This window comes from Anomaloglossus baeobatrachus, chromosome 10 (genome assembly GCF_048569485.1).
Source record: "Anomaloglossus baeobatrachus isolate aAnoBae1 chromosome 10, aAnoBae1.hap1, whole genome shotgun sequence".
In the NCBI taxonomy this organism is placed as follows: domain Eukaryota; kingdom Metazoa; phylum Chordata; class Amphibia; order Anura; family Aromobatidae; genus Anomaloglossus; species Anomaloglossus baeobatrachus.
Genome location: NC_134362.1, coordinates 121,597,026 through 121,621,612, shown reverse-complemented (window position 1 = coordinate 121,621,612; position 24,587 = coordinate 121,597,026). Strand labels below are relative to the sequence as shown.

Below are 24,587 nucleotides of genomic sequence, written 5' to 3'. Positions count from 1 at the left end.
GCATTGTCAGAGCTAAACATATTCGTCGCCATGTCGAAACTGTGCAGAAGGGTGCATAGGTCCTTGATCTGAGACCACTCCATCAGGGTGATCTGCCCCACCTCTGCATCTCGTTGGCCCAGGCTATACGTCATGACGTATTGCACCAGGGCTCTGCGGTGCTGCCACAGTCGCTGTAACATGTGGAGAGTTGAATTCCAGCGTGTCGCCACATCGCATTTCAGGCGATGAACCGGCAGGCCGAAAGACTTCTGGAGCGATGCAAGTCGCTCTGCTGCGGCGCTTGAACGGCGGAAGTGAGCTGACAGTTTTCGTGCCCTGTTCAGAAGGCCATCTAGGCCGGGATAGTGTGTTAAAAATTGCTGGACGACAAGGTTCAACACGTGAGCCATACAAGGTACGTGTGTCACAATGCCCAGGCGAAGTGCCGCACCCAGGTTTGCAGCATTGTCGCACACGGCCTTACCAGGCTGCAGGTTGAGTGGAGACAACCATTTATTAAACTCGGACCGCAGAGCTGACCACAAATCCTCAGCTGTGTGACTCTTATTCCCAAGACATGTCAAGCTAAAGACCGCCTGATGCCGTTGCGCTCTGCTGCCAGCATAGTAATGAGGCGTGCGTGATTCCTTCTGCGCAGTGAGAACGCTGGTGGCCTGACCAGGCAGGCTTGGGGCGGAGGTGGAGGACCCAGATGAGGTGGAGGATGCAGAAGCTGTGGCGGAACTTGGACAGACAGAGGATTGACACACAAGTCGTGGGGACGGCAAGACTTGTGCAGCAGACCCTTCACCATCTATCACCATAGTTACCCAGTGCCCAGTCAGCGACATGTAACGTCCCTGTCCATGCTTACTGGTCCAAGTATCGGTGGTGAAATGCACCCGTTCACACACAGAGTTTCTCAAGGAAGCGGTGATGTTGTGTGCGACATGCTGGTGTAGCGCGGGCACACCTTTCTTAGAGAAGTAGTGGCGACTAGGCATCTGGTACTGGGGCACAGCGACAGACATAAGGTCTCTAAAATCCTGTGTGTCCACTAGGCGGAAAGGCAGCATTTCGGTAGCCAACAGCTTACAGAGGGATAGAGTCAACCTCTTAGCTTTGTCATGGGTCGGAGGAAGTGGCCTTTTATTTGACCACATCTGAGGGACAGAGATCTGGCTGCTGTGTGTAGACGGTGTTGAGTAGGGTGTCCCTGGAAAAATGCAGGTTTGTGAGGAAAGTGCAGGCGGAGACATGATGTTGCCTTCATCCAACGTTGGTGCTATCGATGTCTGAGAGAGCTGTACACACTCACTTGTTTCCCCTTCCAAACCAACTGATGACCTTACAAGCAAACTGCCTGTTGCGGTTACAGTGGTGGAAGTTTGGCGTGGAAAAACAGGTGTGACAGCTGTCCCCACAGTCCTAGAAGATGAAGAGCGCGCGGATGCACTGGAAGGGGCGGGCGGTGGATGGTTCGCTCTTGCAGCATTGCAGCACAGTGAGCTTCCCACCGGGACCTATGATATTTATTCATGTGACGATTCATGGAAGAAGTTGTCAAACTGCTGAGGTTTTGACCTCTACTAAGAGAATCATGACAAATTTTACATATCACATGATTTGGGCGATCTTTTTCTATGTCAAAAAAGGACCAGGCTAGGCAAGGCTTAGAGGCCATGCGACCTGTTGATCCACCCCGAATAATGCTCATAGGCAGAGTGGTGGCTGAGGATGCAGTTGTAGACGTGCTACCAGTGCTCCGACTCTGTCCAGGAAGGCGCAAGGTAACTTCGTCGTCGGTTGCATCCTCCTCCACCGCCTCTGTTGACCTCCTCGAGTGCCTGACTGGGGGTTGACAGTAGGTGGGATCTAGAACTTCATCATCAATTGTTGTGTTTGCACTCCCCTCCCCCTCAGACCGAGCCTCTTCTTGCCCTGACCGAATATTTAAGTTGTCATCCCAATCGGGTATCTGCGTCTCATCTTCATCAGTATGTTCCTCATTGTCTATAACCACAGGTGTTACAGTTTGTGACAAAGGGTCAACATTATGCTCAGAAACTTGGTCCTCACGGCCTGAATCAGAGTCACAAAGGTTCTGGGCATCACTGCAGACCATTTCCTGTTCTGTACTCACTGTAGCTTGGGAGCAGACCTCTGATTCCCAGGCTATAGTGTGACTGAACAGCTCTGCAGACTCAGCCATCTCAGTTCCACCATACTGTGCAGGGCTGATGGAGACTTCAGAGCTGGGAGAAATCAAGTGTGATTGGGATGACAACTCAGAGGACTGGTGTTTTTTGGATGCGGTACTTGAAGTGGCTGAGAGGGCACTTGTTGGACCACTTGAGATCCATTCAAGCATTTTCCTTTTTTGCCCATCATCTACCTTTCTTCCTGTTGCTCGTGTCCGTAAAAAAGGGAGCACATCGGATTGTCCACGGTAAGTAGTAGACATCTTACTTTTGCTGGTAGATGGTCTATCTTCAGCAGATGATAATGGAGCTTTGCCACTTTCCCCACAGACAAAACCTTTTTTGCCTTTTCCACCACGCCTCTTCCCCTTTCCACCAGCATCTGTCATTTTGCCACTCATGTTGATTGCGACAAGATTGTGGACTGAAAATGTGGTAGTAAAAATTGAGAGGTGGTGAAGATTGCAGTGGTGGTCTAGCTTTATTAACAGCAGAATAATAAAGAATAAATATCCCTGACAATGCAACTTAGTTATAATGAGTTGGAGTGTGCAACGCAGGCAGATGCGCTCTGCAAATGTCTTGGCACTAGTGGGACTATAGCAAAGTCCAATAGCCACGTATAGGATGCCACTAGGTACACTGAGTGTTTGCTAGTATAATGGCTAAGTTAAAATTAGTTGGAGTGTGCAACGCAGGCAGATGCGCTCTGCAAATGTCTTGGCACTAGTGGGACTATAGCAAAGTCCAATTGCCACGTATAGGATGCCACTAGGTACACTGAGTGTTTGCTAGTATAATGGCTTACTTATAATTAGTTGGAGTGTGCAACGCAGGCAGATGCGCTCTGCAAATGTCTTGGCACTAGTGCGACTATAGCAAAGTCCAATAGCCACGTATAGGATGCCACTAGGTACACTGAGTGTTTGCTAGTATAATGGCTTACTTATAATTACTTGGAGTGTGCAACGCAGGCAGATGCGCTCTGCAAATGTCTTGGCACTAGTGGGACTATAGCAAAGTCCAATAGCCACGTATAGGATGCCACTAGGTACACTGAGTGTTTGCTAGTATAATGGCTAAGTTAAAATTAGTTGGAGTGTGCAACGCAGGCAGATGCGCTCTGCAAATGTCTTGGCACTAGTGGGACTATAGCAAAGTCCAATTGCCACGTATAGGATGCCACTAGGTACACTGAGTGTTTGCTAGTATAATGGCTTACTTATAATTAGTTGGAGTGTGCAACGCAGGCAGATGCGCTCTGCAAATGTCTTGGCACTAGTGGGACTATAGCAAAGTCCAATAGCCACGTATAGGATGCCACTAGGTACACTGAGTGTTTGCTAGTATAATGGCTTACTTATAATTACTTGGAGTGTGCAACGCAGGCAGATGCGCTCTGCAAATGTCTTGGCACTAGTGGGACTATAGCAAAGTCCAATAGCCACGTATAGGATGCCACTAGGTACACTGAGTGTTTGCTAGTATAATGGCTTACTTATAATTAGTTGGAGTGTGCAACGCAGGCAGATGCGCTCTGCAAATGTCTTGGCACTAGTGGGACTATAGCAAAGTCCAATAGCCACAGATAGGTTGCCACTAGGTACACTGAGTGTTTGCTAGTATAATGGCTTACTTATAATTAGTTGGAGTGTGCAACGCAGGCAGATGCGCTCTGCAAATGTCTTGGCACTAGTGGGACTATAGCAAGGTCCAATAGCCACGTATAGGATGCCACTAGGTACACTGAGTGTTTGCTAGTATAATGGCTTACTTATAATTAGTTGGAGTGTGCAACGCAGGCAGATGCGCTCTGCAAATGTCTTGGCACTAGTGGGACTATAGCAAAGTCCAATAGCCACGTATAGGATGCCACTAGGTACACTGAGTGTTTGCTAGTATAATGGCTAAGTTAAAATTAGTTGGAGTGTGCAACGCAGGCAGATGCGCTCTGCAAATGTCTTGGCACTAGTGGGACTATAGCAAAGTCCAATAGCCACGTATAGGATGCCACTAGGCCATATAGGCCAGACCGCATATCAAATATACAAGTTGGGGGTTACTTGGGGAATAGTGATCACAAAATAATAAGTTTTCATGTATTCTTTAGTAAGATGTATAGTAGAGGGGCTACAAGGACACTAAACTTCAGGAAAGCAAATTTTAAACGGTTGAGAGATTATCTTAGTGCAATAAACTGGGATGATGTACTAAGTAATAAAAGTACACAAAGCAAATGGGAGACTTTTATGAGCATCCTGAATAGGGCTTGTGCAGAAAATATACCCTATGGGAACAAACATGCTAGAAATAGGAGGAAACCCCTATGGCTAAATAGAGCTGTAAGGGAAGCAATAAAAGAAAAACAGAAAGCCTTAAAAGAATTAAAGAGGGTAGGTAGTGATGAGGCATTATATAATTATAGAAAATTAAATAAAATATGTAAAAAGCAAATTAAGTTAGCTAAGTTTGAGACAGAGAGACTCATTGCGAGAGAAAGTAAAAATAATCCTAAAATATTCTTTAACTACATAAACAGTAAAAAACTGAAAAGCGATAGTGTTGGCCCCCTTAAAAATAGTCTTGGTGAAATGGTGGAAGGGGATGAGGGTAAAGCTAACCTGCTGAATGACTTTTTTTCTACGGTTTTTATACAAGAAAATGCCATGGCAGATGACATGACCAGTGATGCCATAAATTCACCCTTGAATATTACCTGCTTAACCCAGCAGGAAGTACGCCACCGCCTCGAAATCACTAAGGTTGACAAATCTCCGGGCCCGGATGGCATACACCCCAGAGTACTACAGGAATTGAGTTCTGTGATAGATAGACCATTATTTTTAATCTTCTCAGATTCCTTAATAACAGGGTCGGTACCGCAGGACTGGCGCATAGCAAATGTGGTGCCAATATTCAAAAAGGGGACAAAAACTGAGCCGGGAAATTATAGGCCGGTAAGTTTAACCTCTACGGTTGGTAAAATCCTTGAGGGTTTCTTGAGAGATGCTATACTGGAGTATCTCAAGAAAAATAACCTTATGACAGAGTATCAACATGGGTTTATGAGGGATCGATCCTGTCAAACTAATTTGATCAGCTTCTATGAAGAGGTAAGTTCAAGCCTGGACCAGGGAAATGCAGTGGATGTTGTGTATATGGACTTTTCAAAAGCTTTTGATACGGTGCCACACAAAAGGTTGGTACATAAAATGAGAATAATGGGGATAGGGGAAAATATGTGTAACTGGGTTAAAAACTGGCTCAGTGATAGGAAACAAAGGGTGGTTATTAATGGTACGTACTCGGACTGGGTCTCAGTTCATAGTGGGGTACCACAGGGGTCAGTATTGGGCCCGCTTCTTTTCAACATATTTATAAATGACCTTGTTGGGGGCATGCGGAGTAGAATTTCAATATTTGCAGATGATACTAAACTCTGCAGGGTAATCAATACAGAGGAGGATAATTTTATATTACAGGGAGATTTATGTAAATTGGAGGATTGGGCTGAGAAGTGGCAATTGAAGTTTAATGTAGATAAATGTAAGGTCATGCACTTGGGTAGAGGAAATAACATTTATGATTATGTACTTAATTGTAGAACACTGGGTAAAACAGACACAGAAAAAGACTTGGGTGTATGGGTGGATGGTAAACTTCACTTTAGTGGACAGTGTCAGGCAGCTGCTGCCAGGGCTAATAAAATAATGGGATGTATTAAAAGAGGTATAAGTGTTCATGAAAAAAATATAGTTCTACCTCTGTACAAGTCACTAGTGCGACCGCACTTAGAATACTGTGTACAATTCTGGTCACCGATATATAAGAAGGACATAGCTGAACTGGAGAGGGTGCAGAGAAGAGCGACCAAGATTATTAGAGGAATGGGGGGGCTGCAATACGAAGACAGGTTATTAAACTTGGGGTTATTTAGTCTGGAAAAACGAAGGCTTAGGGGAGATCTAATCACAATGTATACATATATGAGGGGACAGTACAGAGACCTTTCCAAAGATCTATTTACACCTAGGCCTGCGACTGGAACACGGGGGCATCCGCTACGTCTTGAGGAAAGAAGGTTTAATCATAATCACAGACGAGGATTCTTTACTGTACGAGCAGTGAGACTATGGAACTCTCTGCCGCATGATGTTGTAATGAGTGATTCACTACTAACATTTAAGCAGAGACTGGATGCCTTTCTTGAAAAATTTAATATAACCAGTTATGTATATTAGATTTTATGACAGGGTATTGATCCAGGGAACTAGTCTGATTGCCGAATGTGGAGTCAGGAAGGAAATTTTTTCCCCATTGGAACTTGTTTGCCACATTGGGGTTTTTTTGCCTTCCTCTGGATCAACATGTTAGGCTACGGGTTGAACTAGATGGACTTAGAGTCTCCCTTCAACCTTAAAAACTATGATACTATGATACTATGATACTAGGTACACTGAGTGTTTGCTAGTATAATGGCTTACTTATAATTAGTTGGAGTGTGCAACGCAGGCAGATGCGCTCTGCAAATGTCTTGGCACTAGTGGGACTATAGCAAGGTCCAATAGCCACGTATAGGATGCCACTAGGTACACTGAGTGTTTGCTAGTATAATGGCTTACTTATAATTAGTTGGAGTGTGCAACGCAGGCAGATGCGCTCTGCAAATGTCTTGGCACTAGTGGGACTATAGCAAAGTCCAATAGCCACGTATAGGATGCCACTAGGTACACTGAGTGTTTGCTAGTATAATGGCTAAGTTAAAATTAGTTGGAGTGTGCAACGCAGGCAGATGCGCTCTGCAAATGTCTTGGCACTAGTGGGACTATAGCAAAGTCCAATAGCCACGTATAGGATGCCACTAGGTACACTGAGTGTTTGCTAGTAAAATTGCTTAGTTTAAAAAAGTTGGAGTGTGCAATGCAGGCAGACGTGCTCTGCAAATGTCTTTGCACTAGTGGGACTATAGCAAAGTCCAATAGCCACAGATAGGATGCCACTAGGTACACTGAGTTTTTGCTAGTATAATGGCTTACTTATAATTAGTTGGAGTGTGCAACGCAGGCAGATGCGCTCTGCAAATGTCTTGGCACTAGTGGGACTATAGCAAGGTCCAATAGCCACGTATAGGATGCCACTAGGAACACTGAGTGTTTGCTAGTATAATGGCTTACTTATAATTAGTTGGAGTGTGCAACGCAGGCAGATGCGCTCTGCAAATGTCTTGGCACTAGTGGGACTATAGCAAGGTCCAATAGCCACGTATAGGATGCCACTAGGTACACTGAGTGTTTGCTAGTATAATGGCTTACTTATAATTATTTGGAGTGTGCAACGCAGGCAGATGCGCTCTGCAAATGTCTTGGCACTAGTGGGACTATAGCAAAGTCCAATAGCCACAGATAGGATGCCACTAGGTACACTGAGTGTTTGCTAGTATAATGGCTTACTTATAATTAGTTGGAGTGTGCAACGCAGGCAGATGCGCTCTGCAAATGTCTTGGCACTAGTGGGACTATAGCAAGGTCCAATAGCCACGTATAGGATGCCACTAGGTACACTGAGTGTTTGCTAGTATAATGGCTTACTTATAATTAGTTGGAGTGTGCAACGCAGGCAGATGCGCTCTGCAAATGTCTTGGCACTAGTGGGACTATAGCAAGGTCCAATAGCCACGTATAGGATGCCACTAGGTACACTGAGTGTTTGCTAGTATAATGGCTTACTTATAATTAGTTGGAGTGTGCAACGCAGGCAGATGCGCTCTGCAAATGTCTTGGCACTAGTGGGACTATAGCAAAGTCCAATAGCCACAGATAGGATGCCACTAGGTACACTGAGTGTTTGCTAGTATAATGGCTTACTTATAATTAGTTGGAGTGTGCAACGCAGGCAGATGCGCTCTGCAAATGTCTTGGCACTAGTGGGACTATAGCAAAGTCCAATAGCCACGTATAGGATGCCACTAGGTACACTGAGTGTTTGCTAGTAAAATTGCTTAGTTTAAAAAAGTTGGAGTGTGCAATGCAGGCAGACGTGCTCTGCAAATGTCTTTGCACTAGTGGGACTATAGCAAAGTCCAATAGCCACAGATAGGATGCCACTAGGTACACTGAGTGTTTGCTAGTATAATGGCTTACTTATAATTAGTTGGAGTGTGCAACGCAGGCAGATGCGCTCTGCAAATGTCTTGGCACTAGTGGGACTATAGCAAAGTCCAATAGCCACGTATAGGATGCCACTAGGTACACTGAGTGTTTGCTAGTAAAATTGCTTAGTTTAAAAAAGTTGGAGTGTGCAATGCAGGCAGACGTGCTCTGCAAATGTCTTTGCACTAGTGGGACTATAGCAAAGTCCAATAGCCACAGATAGGATGCCACTAGGTACACTGAGTGTTTGCTAGTATAATGGCTTACTTATAATTAGTTGGAGTGTGCAACGCAGGCAGATGCGCTCTGCAAATGTCTTGGCACTAGTGGGACTATAGCAAAGTCCAATAGCCACGTATAGGATGCCACTAGGTACACTGAGTGTTTGCTAGTATAATGGCTAAGTTAAAATTAGTTGGAGTGTGCAACGCAGGCAGATGCGCTCTGCAAATGTCTTGGCACTAGTGGGACTATAGCAAAGTCCAATAGCCACGTATAGGATGCCACTAGGTACACTGAGTGTTTGCTAGTAAAATTGCTTAGTTTAAAAAAGTTGGAGTGTGCAATGCAGGCAGACGTGCTCTGCAAATGTCTTTGCACTAGTGGGACTATAGCAAAGTCCAATAGCCACAGATAGGATGCCACTAGGTACACTGAGTGTTTGCTAGTATAATGGCTTAGTTATAATGAGTTGGAGTGTGCAGAGGACAGGAGGGTACAGTGGCAGGATTGTGGTGCTCTGGGTAGAGGAATGGAAGCCTGCCTTTCTATTCCCTCCTAATGGTGAAATGCAGGGAGGAAATCCCTGACCTTGGCTACACAGATGCTGTTGCTGTTTGCAGGACCTGTCACCTATGGCTCTCTGACCCTGCCGGTTTGAGCCCTTAAAAGGACTGCTATAAAGTGCTCTCCCTATGCTGTCTAACGCTGTGTATGCAGCGCATACAGCTGTATCGGCTATAGGACTCAGGAGGACGGAGCTGCGACAGTGATGTCTGACACCAAAGACGCAGAAGGCAGATAATGGCGTCCGTGAAGAAAATGTCCGGTTTTATAATGCAGGGACATGTGACATGCAGATCCTATCACACATGCCGTTGCTTCTCTGGCTCAAAGTCAACTTAGCTGTGTGTGTGTCTGTGATTGGCTGACATGCTGGCCCGCCCCACAAGACGCGCGCACTTAGGGAAGGAAGACAAGAAAAAAAAAAAAAAAATGGCGATCGCCATTATAGAAACAGCAGTGATCTGAAGGCGCTGTTCACGCACACTATACACTGAAATGTGATAATAGTTTGATTTACAGAGTGACTTACACTATTACAGCAGAAACCAAGCTATGATTTAGCTGTTTTTTGGCTGCTAGAACCGTTCTCGAACGTTTCTAGAACTATCGAGCTTTTGCAAAAAGCTCGAGTTCTAGTTCGATCTAGAACATGCCCCAAAATCACTCGAGCCTAGAACTGGAGAACCACGAACCACGAACCGCGCTCAACTCTATCCAGGAGCTTTGGTTCCCTGAGTTTCCAATAGCAAATGTCTAGAAAAAACTCTGTCCATTGGCACAACTCAGCAAGAAAACGAGAAGACCGAGAAGATATATTTCATTTATCTTAATGCCACCTTATTAACAGCACTAAACCCTTCTATTATGTCCCTTAGCCTTTTGAGCTTATCCTCTGGTAAGCGGAAGACCATGCCTCTGGTATCGATCTCAGTGCCTAAAAACTGTATTATAGTAGCCAATCAGAATACAAAAGGATGCATAGGAAGCGTGACTTTATTTCAATATTTTAAAACAATCCAATAAAATGAAGAAAAGTCACTCATACAAGATCCACAGAAGTTGTATAATACATACATAAATCAAAACACTATAAGGCCTGTTTCACACGTCAGTGATTCTGGTACGTTTGTGCTTTTTTTTAAACATAACAGAATCACTGAGATACGCAGATCCATTATAATGAATGGGTCTGCTCACACATCAGTGATTTTTCACTGCACGTGTCTCCGTGCGGCGTACCCGCGTGTCCGTGATTGCTGCACGGAGACATGTCCATTTTTTTCTGGCATCACTGATAGGATGTCCATAAGGTGGCAGCAGAGCATAACAGAAAAAGGTGCCTATTGTGCACTGAAAAGACCCAATGTGATGCACCAGACATATAGAGCCCTAATGGATTCACAAATATAAGATATATCATGAATGACTACTGCATAATGAACGCTAGCATGAAAAAAGAAAGGAATCCATAAAAATAAATAATAAATGGTGCACATATGTTAGAGCCCCACCGAAGGACAAAAAAAGTCTGATGGAAATAGAGAGCATATAGGAACAATAAGAATGTGCAACAGAGAGGAAGGTGAGAATGCAGGATCAATCACTGCCTGTCAGATATTAATAATCAGGGAAATAACTCTGGAGCAGACGCACAAATTAGGGTCTTACCTGGTAAGGTAACAAATAATTAATAGTAGTTGCACTCACCTATTAAGGTTGTGCCAGTCACAACCCCTAAATGCACGTTACAAATGGCGACAGCCGCAGCCCCTAGTAGAAGAGCAATAACGTATAGGAGGAAAATCGGGTGCGTGCCGCGCTGTCACCAAAGGAAACTGATGTTAATTATTTCATCTCTTTATTCTTTTTTCCGGTCAATGTGTTTCAGTAATCACTGTCTCCTTCATCAGGGCAAAAAAAGAACAGTATGCAATCAAAGGAGGAAGAACCTCTATATATACACATATGGAGCTACGTCAGAGGACTGACTGCTGTATTTCAAATACTGCCGGGATGGTCAACTGTTACAATACCGGCCATAAAAGTTCTCAAGTGATATATTGAGAAACATTTATAAAATCACTGGGGTATAGTGTTTCAAATTTCATCAGCTTTTTGAGACAAAAATCAGAAAAAGAAGAAGAAGAAGGACAAAATGAAAAAAAGAAAAAAAAGAAGAAAAAAAAAACAAAAAGGGAGCATTGAGCTCCAGACCCTGTATTGAGTCTTAGAAGTGTAGTGACAAGTGCATCTGTCCACAACCCTGTAAGGGTGAACGGGATGACGGACAAGAAAAATTATGTTCGTGGCAAAAAATGGTGGTGTTGCTATATAAAATTGCATTAAGAATAAAGAAAGGAAAAATTTCTTTATAAAAGTAGTGAAGAAAAAAGTGGAAAAAAGCGGAGTGTAAGCCATTTTACTAATAAATAGTGATGAGCGAGCATGCTTGTTACTACTCGGTACTCGCACGAGTATCACTGTACTCGGTCTACTCGACGGGGACAGAGTAATCTCGCGATACTCGTGCTGTACTCGTGGTCTTCATCCCTGCATGTTGGCGCTCTTTTGAGAGCCAGCCCTCATGCAGGGATTGGCTGGCAGACCACTGCAATGCCACAGCCCTGTTAGTTGTGGAATTGCAGTGATTGGCCGGCCTGCACAGCGTGACCGAGCCTTTATACCGGCGGGCGCGCTGTGCTCTGCTCACAGCTATCCAGACAGTCAGTGCAGGGAGAGGGTCGCTGCTTCAGGGAAAGGTTTGCGGCCCTTTATAGCTATTTCCGTAGCAGGGCTGCAAACAGTGTGACCAAAAGTCCTTCTCAGGACTATTCTAGTTGTATACAGGCAGGCAGGGTATAGCCAGGTCGGAGTACAGTAGCAGAGTCCTTCTCAGGACTATTGTTGCTGTATACAGGCAGGGTATAGCCAGGTTGGAATACAGGCTAGTGACCAAAAGAGTCCTTGTCAGGACTATTGTAGCAGTATACAGGCAGGCAGGCAGGCAGGCAGGCAGGGTATATAGCCATTCCTAGTGGTGACCGTATACCAGCCTTCATCATATCTGGGGCTGGTGTACACAGTCTAAAACAGTCCTGATAGTGTCAGACTTCTCAGCAATTGTCGCTCCTAAAACCTGTTAGGTTCTTAGTGCGTCCGTGCTTGCATTTAAAAACCGCACGTGTGTGCCTGTCGGTGGTAGCGTACAGGTGCACTTGTGTGCGTTTTTACCAAACTATTATATAACGCACAAGTGTAGTGTATAATACACGTCAGTCAGCAGTGGCTGATAGTGTCAGAGTTCTCGTCATTAATTTTTGCTCCTAAAACCTGTGTTAGGTTCTTAGTGCGTCCGTGCTTGCATTTAAAAACCGCACGTGTGTGCCTGTCGGTGGCAGCGTACAGGTGCACTTGTGTGCGTTTTTACCAAACTATTATATAACGCACAAGTGTAGTGTATAATACACGTCAGTCAGCAGTGGCTGATAGTGTCAGAGTTCTCGTCATTAATTTTTGCTCCTAAAACCTGTGTTAGGTTCTTAGTGCATCCGTGCTTGCATTTAAAAACCGCACGTGTGTGCCTGTCGGTGGCAGCGTACAGGTGCACTTGTGTGCGTTTTTACCAAACTATTATATAACGCACAAGTGTAGTGTATAATACACGTCAGTCAGCAGTGGCTGATAGTGTCAGAGTTCTCGTCATTAATTTTTGCTCCTAAAACCTGTTAGGTTCTTAGTGCGTCCGTGCTTGCATTTAAAAACCGCACGTGTGTGCCTGTCGGTGGCAGCGTACAGGTGCACTTGTGTGCGTTTTTACCAAACTATTATATAACGCACAAGTGTAGTGTATAATACACGTCAGTCAGCAGTGGCTGATAGTGTCAGAGTTCTCATCATTAATTTTTGCTCCTAAAACCTGTTAGGTTCTTAGTGCGTCCGTGCTTGCATTTAAAAACCGCACGTGTGTGCCTGTCGGTGGCAGCGTACAGGTGCACAATTTGCACAAACTTTGATATAACGCCCAAGTCTAGTGAATACACGTCAGCACAGCATTGCAAAATGCGCAAGGGCGTTGGCAAGGAACAAGGAAGTGGACGTGATGGTGGTGCAGGCAGAGGCCGAGGTCGTGGGCAAGCTCTAATTTTGCCACAACAAAGGGCCACATCTAGTCGCTCGCACGTCCTGTCCCAAATTCTTGGGGACCGCAGCAGTACACCGCTCTTGAACCAAGACCAGTGTCAACAGGTTGTTAGTTGGATAGCGGATAATGCTTCCAGTCAGATTGGCACCACCACAAACACTCTGTCTTCCACACGGTCAAGTGTCAGTAGCCGTGATACTGCACCGCACATTTCAGAACCTGATCCTCCTTCCTACCACAAGGCTGAGTACACGTCCTCGGACATTAATGATCCCACACTTGGACACTCGGAAGAGCTGTTCACGTTTCCATTCGCACATTCTGGCCTCTCGCCAGCTCATGTTGAAGTGGGTCATGAGGAGATCGTATGTACAGATGGCCAAATATTTGAGCAGCCACGTTCTCACGAAGTTGGCAACGTGTCTCAACAAGGGGTGGACGATGATGAGACACAATTGTCAGGAAGTCAGGAGGAGGAGCAGGGTGCGGAAGAGGAAGACGACGTGGTGGATGATCCAGTAACTGACCCAACCTGGCAGGAGGATATGCAGAGCGAGGACAGCAGTGCACAGGGGGAGGGAGGCGTAGCATCCCAACAGGCAGTAAGAAGCAGGGTGGTGGCTCCAGGCAGAAGTCAGGCAACCGTTCCCCGGAACAACAACACGACACAAGGTGCCTGTACAAATGTTAGGTCTTCCCGAGTCTGGCAGTTTTTTAAGTTGGATCCAGATGATTCTAAAAAGGCCATTTGCAACACCTGCCGTGCCAGCATCAGCAGGGGTACCAAAACTAGCAGCCTGACCACCACCAGCATGATCAGGCACATGTCAGCCAAGCACCCGACTTTGTGGGAAGTACAACAGAGTCGAGGAGCAGTGCTTGCTAATGTCACTGCTACGTCTTCGCTGGTTGTGCATGCGAGCCAATCCCCTGTCCATGCTGCCTGCGAACAAGCCTCCTCCGGTCCTGCACCTGCAGTTGCCTACTCAGAAATAACACCATCATCAAGCACGTCCTTGTCCCAACGCAGCGTTCAGTTATCCATTCAGCAAACCTTTGAACGCAGGCGCAAATACACTGCCAACACCCCACATGCCACAGTTCTAAATGCTAACATTTCGCGACTGCTTGCGCTGGAAATGTTGCCTTTTAGGCTGGTGGAGACAGAAGCATTCCGCGACCTGATGGCGGCAGCTGTCCCACGTTACTCGGTCCCCAGCCGCCACTATTTCTCCCGGTGTGCCGTCCCCGCGTTGCATAACCACGTGTCACAAAACATCACACGTGCCCTGAACAACGCTGTTTCACCCAAAGTCCACCTAACCACAGACACGTGGACAAGTGCTTGTGGGCAAGGCCGCTACATCTCGTTGACGGCACACTGGGTTAATATTGTGGAAGCTGGGACCCAGTCTGAGCGAGGGACGGAACACGTCCTTCCCACACCAAGGTTTGCAGGCCCTACCTCAGTCAGTGTTTCACCCACACTCTACAGCTCCGGAATGTCATGCTCTTCAGCCTCCTCCTCCTCCTGCGCATCCTCATCCACTGTACCCTCCACACCAGTCCCAAGCTGGAAGCACTGCAGCACTGCCTCGGCGAAGCGGCAACAGGCTGTGCTGAAGCTAATCTGCATAGGTGACAAACCCCACAATGCAGAAGAGCTGTGGACAGCTCTGAAACAGCAGGCAGATCACTGGCTCACACCTCTGAACCTAAAGCCAGGAAAGGTCGTGTGTGACAATGGCCGGAACCTGGTGGCGGCTTTGAGGTGAGGCCAGCTGACACATGTTCCATGCGTGGCCCATGTGCTCAACCTCGTGGTTCAGCGGTTTCTAAAGTCATACCCAGAGCTGTCTGATCTGCTGGTAAAAGTTTGCCGCCTGTCTGCACATTTTCGAAAGTCACCTACTGCTTCAGCCGGCCTTGCCGGCTTTCAGCGCAGTTTGCATCTTCCGGCTCACAGACTGGTGTGTGATGTCCCCACGCGTTGGAATTCAACTCTGCACATGTTGGTCAGGATATGTGAGCAGAAGAGGGCAGTTGTTGAGTACCTGCATCACCTAAGCCGTCGGGAAATGGGTCAAACTCCACACATAACACCTGAGGAGTGGAGATGGATGTCCGACCTATGTACCATCCTCCAAAACTTTGAGGACTCCACCAAGATGGTGAGTGGTGATGACGCCATTATTAGCGTCACCATACCGCTACTCTGCCTTCTAAAACGGTCTCTGCTCAAAACCAAACATGATGCATTGCAGGCGGAGCGCGATGAGTTGCAGCAAGAAACAGTAGTGGGTGTGGGTGATAACACACAGCCCAGCCTCGTCTCATCACAACGTGCAGTGGAGGACTATGACGAGGAGGAGGATGAAGACATGGAGCAAATCTCCGGCCAAATTGAGGATATGACATGCACACCAGTCATATCCTCGGTTCAGCGTGGCTGGCCAGAGGACAGGGTAGATGAGGAGGAGGAGGAGGAGGAGGAGGACAGCATGTTCAGTCAACGTGTTGGTCAGGCTACTGAAGTCCTGGCTGTTAAGAGTCTGGCGCACATGGCTGACTTTATGGTAAGCTGCCTGTCTCGTGACCCTCGCGTTAAGAACATCTTGGCCGACAATCATTACTGGTTGGTAACACTGTTAGACCCACGCTACAAGGAGAACTTTATGTCTCTTATTCCCGAGGCGGAGAGGTCAACCAAAATGCAGCAGTTCCGGAAGGCCATAGTCACGGAAGTAGGCAAAGCATTCCCCTCACAAAACGCTAGCGGCATAGGTCAGGAATCAGTGGACAACCAAGGCGTACAGCCGAGAGAGGCACAAGTCCAATCCGCCAGAGGTAGGGGAACAGTCTTTAAGATGTGGGACAGTTTTCTCAGCCCCTCACGTACCACAGCCCCTGAGGTGCGGGGTAGTGCCACAAGAAATCCTAAGTTTGCCCAGATGCTCAAGGAGTACCTTGCAGATCGAACAACTGTACTCCGACATTCCTCTGTGCCTTACAATTATTGGGTATCCAAGGTGGACACGTGGCATGAATTGGCTCTCTACGCCTTGGAAGTCCTGGCCTGCCCTGCCGCTAGCGTTTTGTCAGAGCGTGTTTTTAGTGCCGCAGGTGGAATCATTACAGATAAACGCACCCGCCTGTCAACTGAAAATGCTGACAGGCTGACTCTGATCAAGATGAACAAGGGTTGGATTGGGCCAGACTTCACCACACCACCAGCAAATGAGAGCGGAATTTAAAGTTTGTAACGGGAATTTGCCATGTACCTCCAGTCACCCATGGGTACACACTTCTGGACTTTGGATAATCGCTGGACTGCTCCTCCTTCTCCTCATGCGCCACCATGATGACCGTTACAAGAGTTAGGCCTTTGTTTCAGGTATACCCCCAGTGGTAAATTTTTTCGCCTATTCTTTGCAGAATGGACATTACAACGACAGGAGACCCGCTCCTTTGCAATGGGAACAATGTTTTGAGGCCCTCATGCACGTCTCTATGCAGGGACAACGTGGAGCCTCCCAATTTTTGGCTGCCCTGCCAAAGGGCTATACTATAATACACCCACTTCCTGACAATGGACACTTAATGTTTTGAGGCCCTCATGCACGTCTCTATCCAGGGACAACGTGGAGCCTCCCAATTTTTGGCTGCCCTGCCAAAGGGCTATACTACAAAAGACCCACTTCCTGACAATGGACACTTAATGTTTTGAGGCCCTCATGCACGTCTCTATCCAGGGACAACGTGGAGCCTCCCAATTTTTGGCTGCCCTGCCTAAGGGCTATACTATAATACACCCACTTCCTGACAATGGACACTTAATGTTTTGAGGCCCTCATGCACGTCTCTATCCAGGGACAACGTGGAGCCTCCCAATTTTTGGCTGCCCTGCCAAAGGGCTATACTACAAAAGACCCACTTCCTTCCAATGGGCACTTCAGGTTTACAGGCCCTCATACACGTCTCTATCCAGGGACAACGTGGAGCCTCCCAATTTTTGGCTGCCCTGCCTAAGGGCTATACTATAATACACCCACTTCCTGACAATGGACACTTAATGTTTTGAGGCCCTCATGCATGTCTCTATCCAGGGACAACGTGGAGCCTCCCAATTTTTGGCTGCCCTGCCAAAGGGCTATACTACAATAGACCCACTTCCTTACAATGGGCACTTCAGGTTTACAGGCCATCATGCACGTCTGTATGCAGGGGCATTGGTGAACCTCACAATTTTGGACTGCCCTGGCAAAGGAAAATACTACAAAGACTCAGTTCCTCAAAATGGGCACATTAGACTCAGAGGCCTTTATGTACGTCTCTTCTCAGGGACATCGGAGTGCCACACAATGTTTTACGTAAAATCTTTCATGTATTGATCTCAAAAAGTAACATACATTAGCTCTATCTCACTATTGGGTATGTGCCCTTAACATTTCCGCTATGAAAAATCATTTTGGTGTCATTTTGGAAGGTTTTCTGGTGAGTCCGTAAAAATGGCGTAAAACGCGGACAAAATTATTCACAGCTGTGACTTTTGAGTGATAAATGCTTCAAGGGGTCTTCCCCATGCTGTTGCCATGTCATTTGAGCACTCTTCGGAGACTTTTGTGCCATTTTTAGGGTTTCTACATGCTGCCGGTGGTCATTTCACAAAAATACTCGGGTCTCCCATAGGATAACATTGGGCTCGGTGCTCGGGCCGAGTACACGAGTATCTTGGGAGGCTCGGCCCGAGCTTCGAGCACCCGAGCTTTTTAGTACTCGCTCATCACTACTAATAAACCTAAAAAATAAAAATAAATTGAATAAAAATCATGAATGTTGTGTTATAACAGGAAATTCGGTGTAAGAATGAATATCCGGGATGAGAGTTCAGCGAATGAGTTATAGAAATTGTTACAAAAAGGAGTGTGTACGGTTTATGCGTAAATTTTCAGAATGCGTACATGAAAATTATATGTATGTGAGAATGTCCCCCATGCTTTGTAAAAAGTTATTTATGAAAATGTAAATAAAATATATAAAAATGCCTAATTATTTATAATTTATGAGAAAGATATATATGTATGGAAGAATGTTATAAGGTGTCCAAGAACCATAAAGAAAAAGGGTGCATATATAATGTTAGAGGTCTAGAGTTCCACCAGGCTATATCACCCCTAAAGAAATAGAAAGAAGACCTTACTACCTGTGTACCCCAAAAAAAGCTATATTTCTTAGCCAGGATTATGGTGGAGATATGCACAAGTGAAATAAGAATATAAAGTAATACAATAAGATTATAAAACCAATATGTGTGCATTCATGCACCACCCGGTACGCTACCCTTGCCAAATTGCTCACTCTAGATCCCCACACGATCCATGAAGCCGTTCCCCCGGTCACACCGCCTGCTGCCGGTTCCCACTCATCCCTGGGGGAGTTAGGCGAGTGGTATCAAGAGCTACATGTCGGCACTGATGATACCCCCATACACCACAAGGAAGGGGTATACCGGGTGGTACAGGAGTATGAGCGGGTTTTTAGCAAGCACCCTCTAGATTTTGGGCAGATTAAAGGGGTTCAACACCACATCCCTACCGGTACACACTCCCCTATTAAAGAGAGATACAGGCCTATTCCCCCTGCGCACTACCAATGCGCCAAAGACATGTTGAGGAACATGAAGGAGGCAGGGGTTATTAGGGACAGCTGTAGTCCCTGGGCCGCTCCGTTGGTGCTGGTTAAGAAGAAGGATGGCACCATGCGGATGTGTGTGGATTACCGGAAGATTAACCAGATAACGCATAAGGATGCTTACCCTCTGCCCCGCATCAAAGAGTCCCTGGCCTCGCTGAGAACCGCTAACTACTTCTCCACCCTTGACCTCACCAGCGGGTACTGGCAGGTGGCCGTGGCACCGGAAGACCGAGAGAAGACTGCCTATGGGACCGTTTTGCTGTACTTGGATGATGTGATTGTGTACTCACAGACGTATGAAGCCCACCTGGAGCACCTAGCCGAGGTGTTCGCGTCCCTTGCCAAGTATGGGATGAAGTTGAAGCCCTCAAAGTGTCATCTACTGAAACCCAGAGTGCAGTACCTAGGACATGTGGTTGGTGCGGAAGGTGTCGCCCCCAACCCCGAGAAGATCACCGCCATCCAAGACTGGCCGAGACCGACCACAGTGAGGGAAGTGAGGCAGTTTCTGGGCCTGGTGGGATATTACCGTCGCTTCATTAAGGGGTACACAAAGATGGCTGCCCCCATGCAAGACCTCCTCGTAGGACAGACCAAGGGTGGTAGATCCCTAGTAGCCCCATTGGTGTGGGAAGAAAAGCATGAGGAATCCTTCCGCCAGCTGAGAACAGCCCTGACCGGAGAGGAAATCCTAGCGTACCCTGACTACAGCCGCCCATTCATCCTCTACACCGACGCCAGCAATGTGGGCTTGGGGGCTGTTCTATCCCAGGTCCAAGACAGAAGGGAAAAGGTAATAGCTTATGCTAGCCGAAAACTCCGACCGACTGAGAGGAACCCTGAGAACTACATCTCCTTCAAGCTTGAGCTCTTGGCACTGGTGTGGGCTATCACCGAGCGGTTCCGCCATTACCTGGCAGCAGCCAAGTTCACCGCGTACACAGACAATAACCTGCTGACCCATCTAGATACGGCCAAGCTGGGCGCGTTGGAGCAGCGGTGGGTGACCAGGTTAGCCAACTACGATTTCACCATCAAGTACCGGGCCGGCCGTACTAACGTCAATGCCAATGCACTCTCCCGGATGCCCCACCTGTCGGAAGAGGGGCCAGAGGATGATGACCTCGAAGAGATCGAGTTGCCTGCATTTCACCGGCCATTCACTGAGAAGGTGCACGTCTACCAACAACGGGTGAACCTGGATCCGCTGCCCCGACAGGACTGGCAGGAAGCTCAGGACCAGGCACCTGCTGTCCGCCTGGTCAAGACTCTAGTGGAACAGGGTTCTGCTGGGATAGACCCTGCTGCCCCTGCCGAAGCCCAACGTCTGTGGCAAGAACGGACCCGGCTATACCTACACCAGGGGAAGTTGTATCGCGAGCTGATTAATCCAAAGACTCACGAGAAGATCCGCCAGCTGGTGATTCCCCAGGCTAACGTGCCCACCGTCCTGCAAGCATACCATGATGGTGCAGTGCACTTCGGGTGGAAGAAGCTAGAGATGTTGTTAAGAGAGCAGTTCTATTGGAGTGGAATGCGGGAATCTGTGGAGGACTGGTGCCGAGAATGTGGCCCTTGCGCATTGAGAAGGAAGGACGAGGCCAGCCAGAAGGCACCCCTACACCCGATCATTACACACCAACCGCTGGAGCTGGTTGCCCTTGACCATGTAAAGCTCACCCCCAGCCGAAGTGGGTACACCTACGCTCTGACCATCGTAGACCACTACTCGAGGTTCCTGGTGGTTGTCCCAGTTAAGGACTTAACCGGCCGCACCGCTGCTAAGGCTTTCCAGGCTTATTTCTGTTGACCGCATTGGTACCCGGAGAGGGTGCTTACCGACCAGGGTCCGGCCTTTGAAGCAGAGGTATTCCAGGAATTCTGCCAGTTGTACGGCTGCAAGAAAATCCGGACCACGCCTTACCACGCCCAAACCAATGGCATTTGTGAAAAGATGAACCACTTGGTCCTGGGCCTCCTCAAGACGTTACCACTGGAAGAGCGGAACCTGTGGCTGGAGAAGCTACCTGACCTGGTCGATATGTACAACAACATCCCTTCCAGCTCTACGAAATGCACTCCAGCATACCTGATGAGAGCTCGTCCCGGCCGGCTACCAGTGGATCTGGAAATGGGCTTGGAAGCTTCAGAAGCACTCCTTTCGACAGCTGAATGGGACACTCGGCGGAGGACACAGTACCGACAGGTCCAGGAGTATGTTGAAAAGAACCTGTGCCGGAGTCGGGGACAACAGAAGCAGTGCTTCAACAAGAAGGCGCCTGCCGGTTCCTTCCAACCTGGGGATGTAGTGCTGAAGCGGAAAAGAAGGGCCCACAAGCTGGATGATCAATGGGAAAAAACCCCGTATGTAGTCCAGCCCACAGGATGGGAGAATGGGAAGGCCTACCAGATCAGCCGTGACCAGGGGGGGACTTTGGCCACGGTTTCCCGAGACCACCTGAAGAAGTGCCCACCAGCATTGAGAGTAGCGGATGAGGCTCCAGTTCCCAGTCCAGTGGAGAAGGAAAAAGAGGTAATCCACACCATGATGGGTGATTTTCCAGCAGACTGGCCTACACAGAACGGTGCGGTGATCCTTCCAGTGATACTGTTCCCACAACCCGTGGATGAAGAAATGATGGAAACGGTTAACCGCGAGCCAGTGCCCAGGGATGTACCTGTACCCAGCTCCCCTACGCCTCCGCCTGCCCCACATGATAGCAGGGAGGAGGAACTGACTGTTCCCTCTGCCCCACTGCCTGTCACCACTGACACCGGACCCCGAAGGTCCACTCGCCCCAACCTAGGTAGACCCCCACTTAGGTACAGGGAAACTACTCTTTAAAAGGGGGGGGCTTTATGTGTTGAGTGTACCAGTTTGAAAGTTTTAAATGATAAGTAAAGATGATCAACCAAAGAAGTTTACCTGATTGAACCGTGATTAAACCGGCCGTTGCCGGCAACTGTTGTCCCCGTAGGGACTGTGCAACCATTGCGTAAGGAACTGCTTACGGACAAGCCCGAGAACTTGCAGGGCAACCACAAACTTAGTGCAATGTAAATAAAAATGTTTGTTGGCTTGACACCGTTACCGCCTCCGGAGAGGCTGATTTGGGAGGATGGGCCTGGAGGAAAGGGATGGCCTAGGCCCGCCACTATCGTAACCGGTGGCGATCCTCCGGGGGTTCAGGGGTCCCCTTGGACGTGGGCCCCCTGAAAGAGACAGAACCCGCTCGGGCAACTTGGTGCTGGACTGGGGTCAAGGGGTGCTGCCCGCTTCTTAGGGGCAGCATCAGGGCCAGGTTGTTTGGGTGGGAGAAGAGCGGAAGCTGTACCGTTGTAAAATGTTTATGATGCTTTTACATGTTTTACCGTTTTATTCTTTTTCAGTTGTGAAAATAAAACCGGTGATGGACGGGCAGCCCGCGGACGGTCTGCATTTTACTATAGGGGAATGTGGCACCCTGGACAAGCCAGGTCGTCACAGGTACTACACCAACACACTCTACACTCCGGCTAGGCACACCGAAGCTAAACACAAATCCTAGTTGCCTTCCTCCAGGGGCTGATGTCCACACCAGGGGGTGGGCCAGGCGGTTGATCCCACCCACCGAGGAGTTCACAGTCCTGGAGGCGGGAAAAGGAGTCAGATTAGAGATCAGTTTTGGAGTTAGAGAAGTGAAGAGGAGAGGAGACTGACCGTGTCCGGGTGTGTGGCCCGGGCACTCAGCAAGGTTGGCAGACGGTGGTGACCTTCTGCAGGAGAGGCTGATTGGAGTGAACCGTACGGACCGGGGATGGGCGGTGGCCCGCCGGTACCAGATCGGGGAGTGAAGAGAAGCCAGCACCATCCGGCAGGGCCTACGGACCCCGACCAGGCTAGGAGTCGCCGTAAAACCGGTCAAATCCGTTAGCGACAGGAACCTCCAGGGTTTCCCAGCAGTCAAGACCCGATTGAAGGCAACAGCTCACACCGTAGAGGGAAGCACAGTCACCGCCAAGGCTACAGTTCCCAGGGCCAGAGCCTGCGGGCAAAAGGGGCTCCCTCAGCATCCATCCAAGCTGGGGAGCGGGTTACCGGTGGGGAGCCCGCTAGATTTTGGGGGAATAAAAGGGGTCCAACACCACATCCCCACAGGTGCACACCCACCCATCAAAGAGAGCTATAAGCCAATACCACCTTCACATTGCCAGTGTACCAAGGACATGTTGAGCAACATGAAGGCGGCTGGGGTTATCCGTGACAGTTGTAGCCTTTGGGCAGCTCTGTTGATCCTGTTAAAAAAGAAGGACGGCACCACTCCCCGTATTGAGGAATCGCTAGCTGCATTGAGAACTGCAAATTATTTTTCTACCCTTGATCTCACTAGTCACTATTGGCAAGTGTCCGTTGCTGAGGCAGACCGGGAGAAGACCGCCTTCGCCACCCCTATGGGTCTCTGCGAGTTCAAAAGCATGCCCTTCGAGCTGTACAATGCGCCAGGAACCTTCCAGAGGCTGATGGAATGCTGCTTGGGACAAGATTTTAGGGTGTATAAAAAGGGAGATTAGATCCCGTGATCCCAACGTATTGTTACACCTCTATAAATCACTTGTAAGGCTACATCTGGAATATGGGAACCAGTTTTGGGCTCCACATTTTAAAAAGGACATTCAGAAGTTAGAGTCAGTTCAAAGGTGGGCAACTAGACTACTACAAGGAATGGAAGGCCTCCCATATGATGACAAGTTGAAAAAGTTATTAAGTGATTATTGGCTGCAATGGGGCTTTCTGGCTGGTGCCAGCCTCTCTTCTTAGCACACAGGAACCACAATCCCTACACCATGCTTCAATGGATTCTCTCATCCCAGCCCAGTAAAACTACATATTTTACACAGTCATAAGCAGCCAAAAGGGATCTATTCTATTCAATTGCAAATGTTCTAGATAAGACTGAGAATAAGATACTGCACGGGACATAGCAGAGTTGGTCAAGTTGAGTGGAGATGAGTTTGCTATTTGGCACAGCTTTTTGCATCAATAAAGCAAGTAAAAGGTGTGAAAGATAAAAAAAGGGTGAAAGTGTGAAAAGTGAATTGGCCAAATTGAGGTGCATATAAAGTTTTTGCTTTCTTTCAATTCACTAATGGGGCTCATTTGAATCAGGTGAATTGAGTTCTGCTTTTGGAAACTGGGTTAAGAAGGGGTGCACCAGTCCTGGAGGTACTGCAATACCAGGTCAATGCGTGGAGTGGACAGAGCAAGATTTTTTCCATCTCCTTGTTCTAAAAATCCATTTAATATATGGTCCCCAGAGAGGGGACGTATCAGATATTAAACTGATAAGAACAGATTTAATTTTTTTTTTTTCTGTTTATCAGTAGGACTTCAAAATAACAAAGGTGATCGCCTCCCGTTGCCTGGGAACCGTCCAGGCACAAGAGGGCTATGTGTCACCAGAAGGCGCACACACTTCCTCAAGGCCGGCAGACGTGCAATCCCAGGCACCTTCCAGTACCGACCAAGGTAGCGTCCTCCGAAACTACACTTGATCTTAGCCAAAAGGCCGAGAAGCTATAACCCGAATTGGTTACGGCCTTGAGTGGCACCCTGGCCTATACCGGACACATCTTAGGGAGAGGGAGACAAACCCA

The 24,587-nt window shown here is 47.8% G+C and overlaps 1 pseudogene; it reads right to left on the bottom strand.

Annotated features, from left to right (window-relative positions):
- Window positions 1–24,134: 24,134 nt before the first annotated feature.
- Window positions 24,135–24,340, bottom strand: LOC142255473 (U2 spliceosomal RNA; annotated as a pseudogene).
- Between the last annotated feature and the right edge of the window lie 247 nt (window positions 24,341–24,587).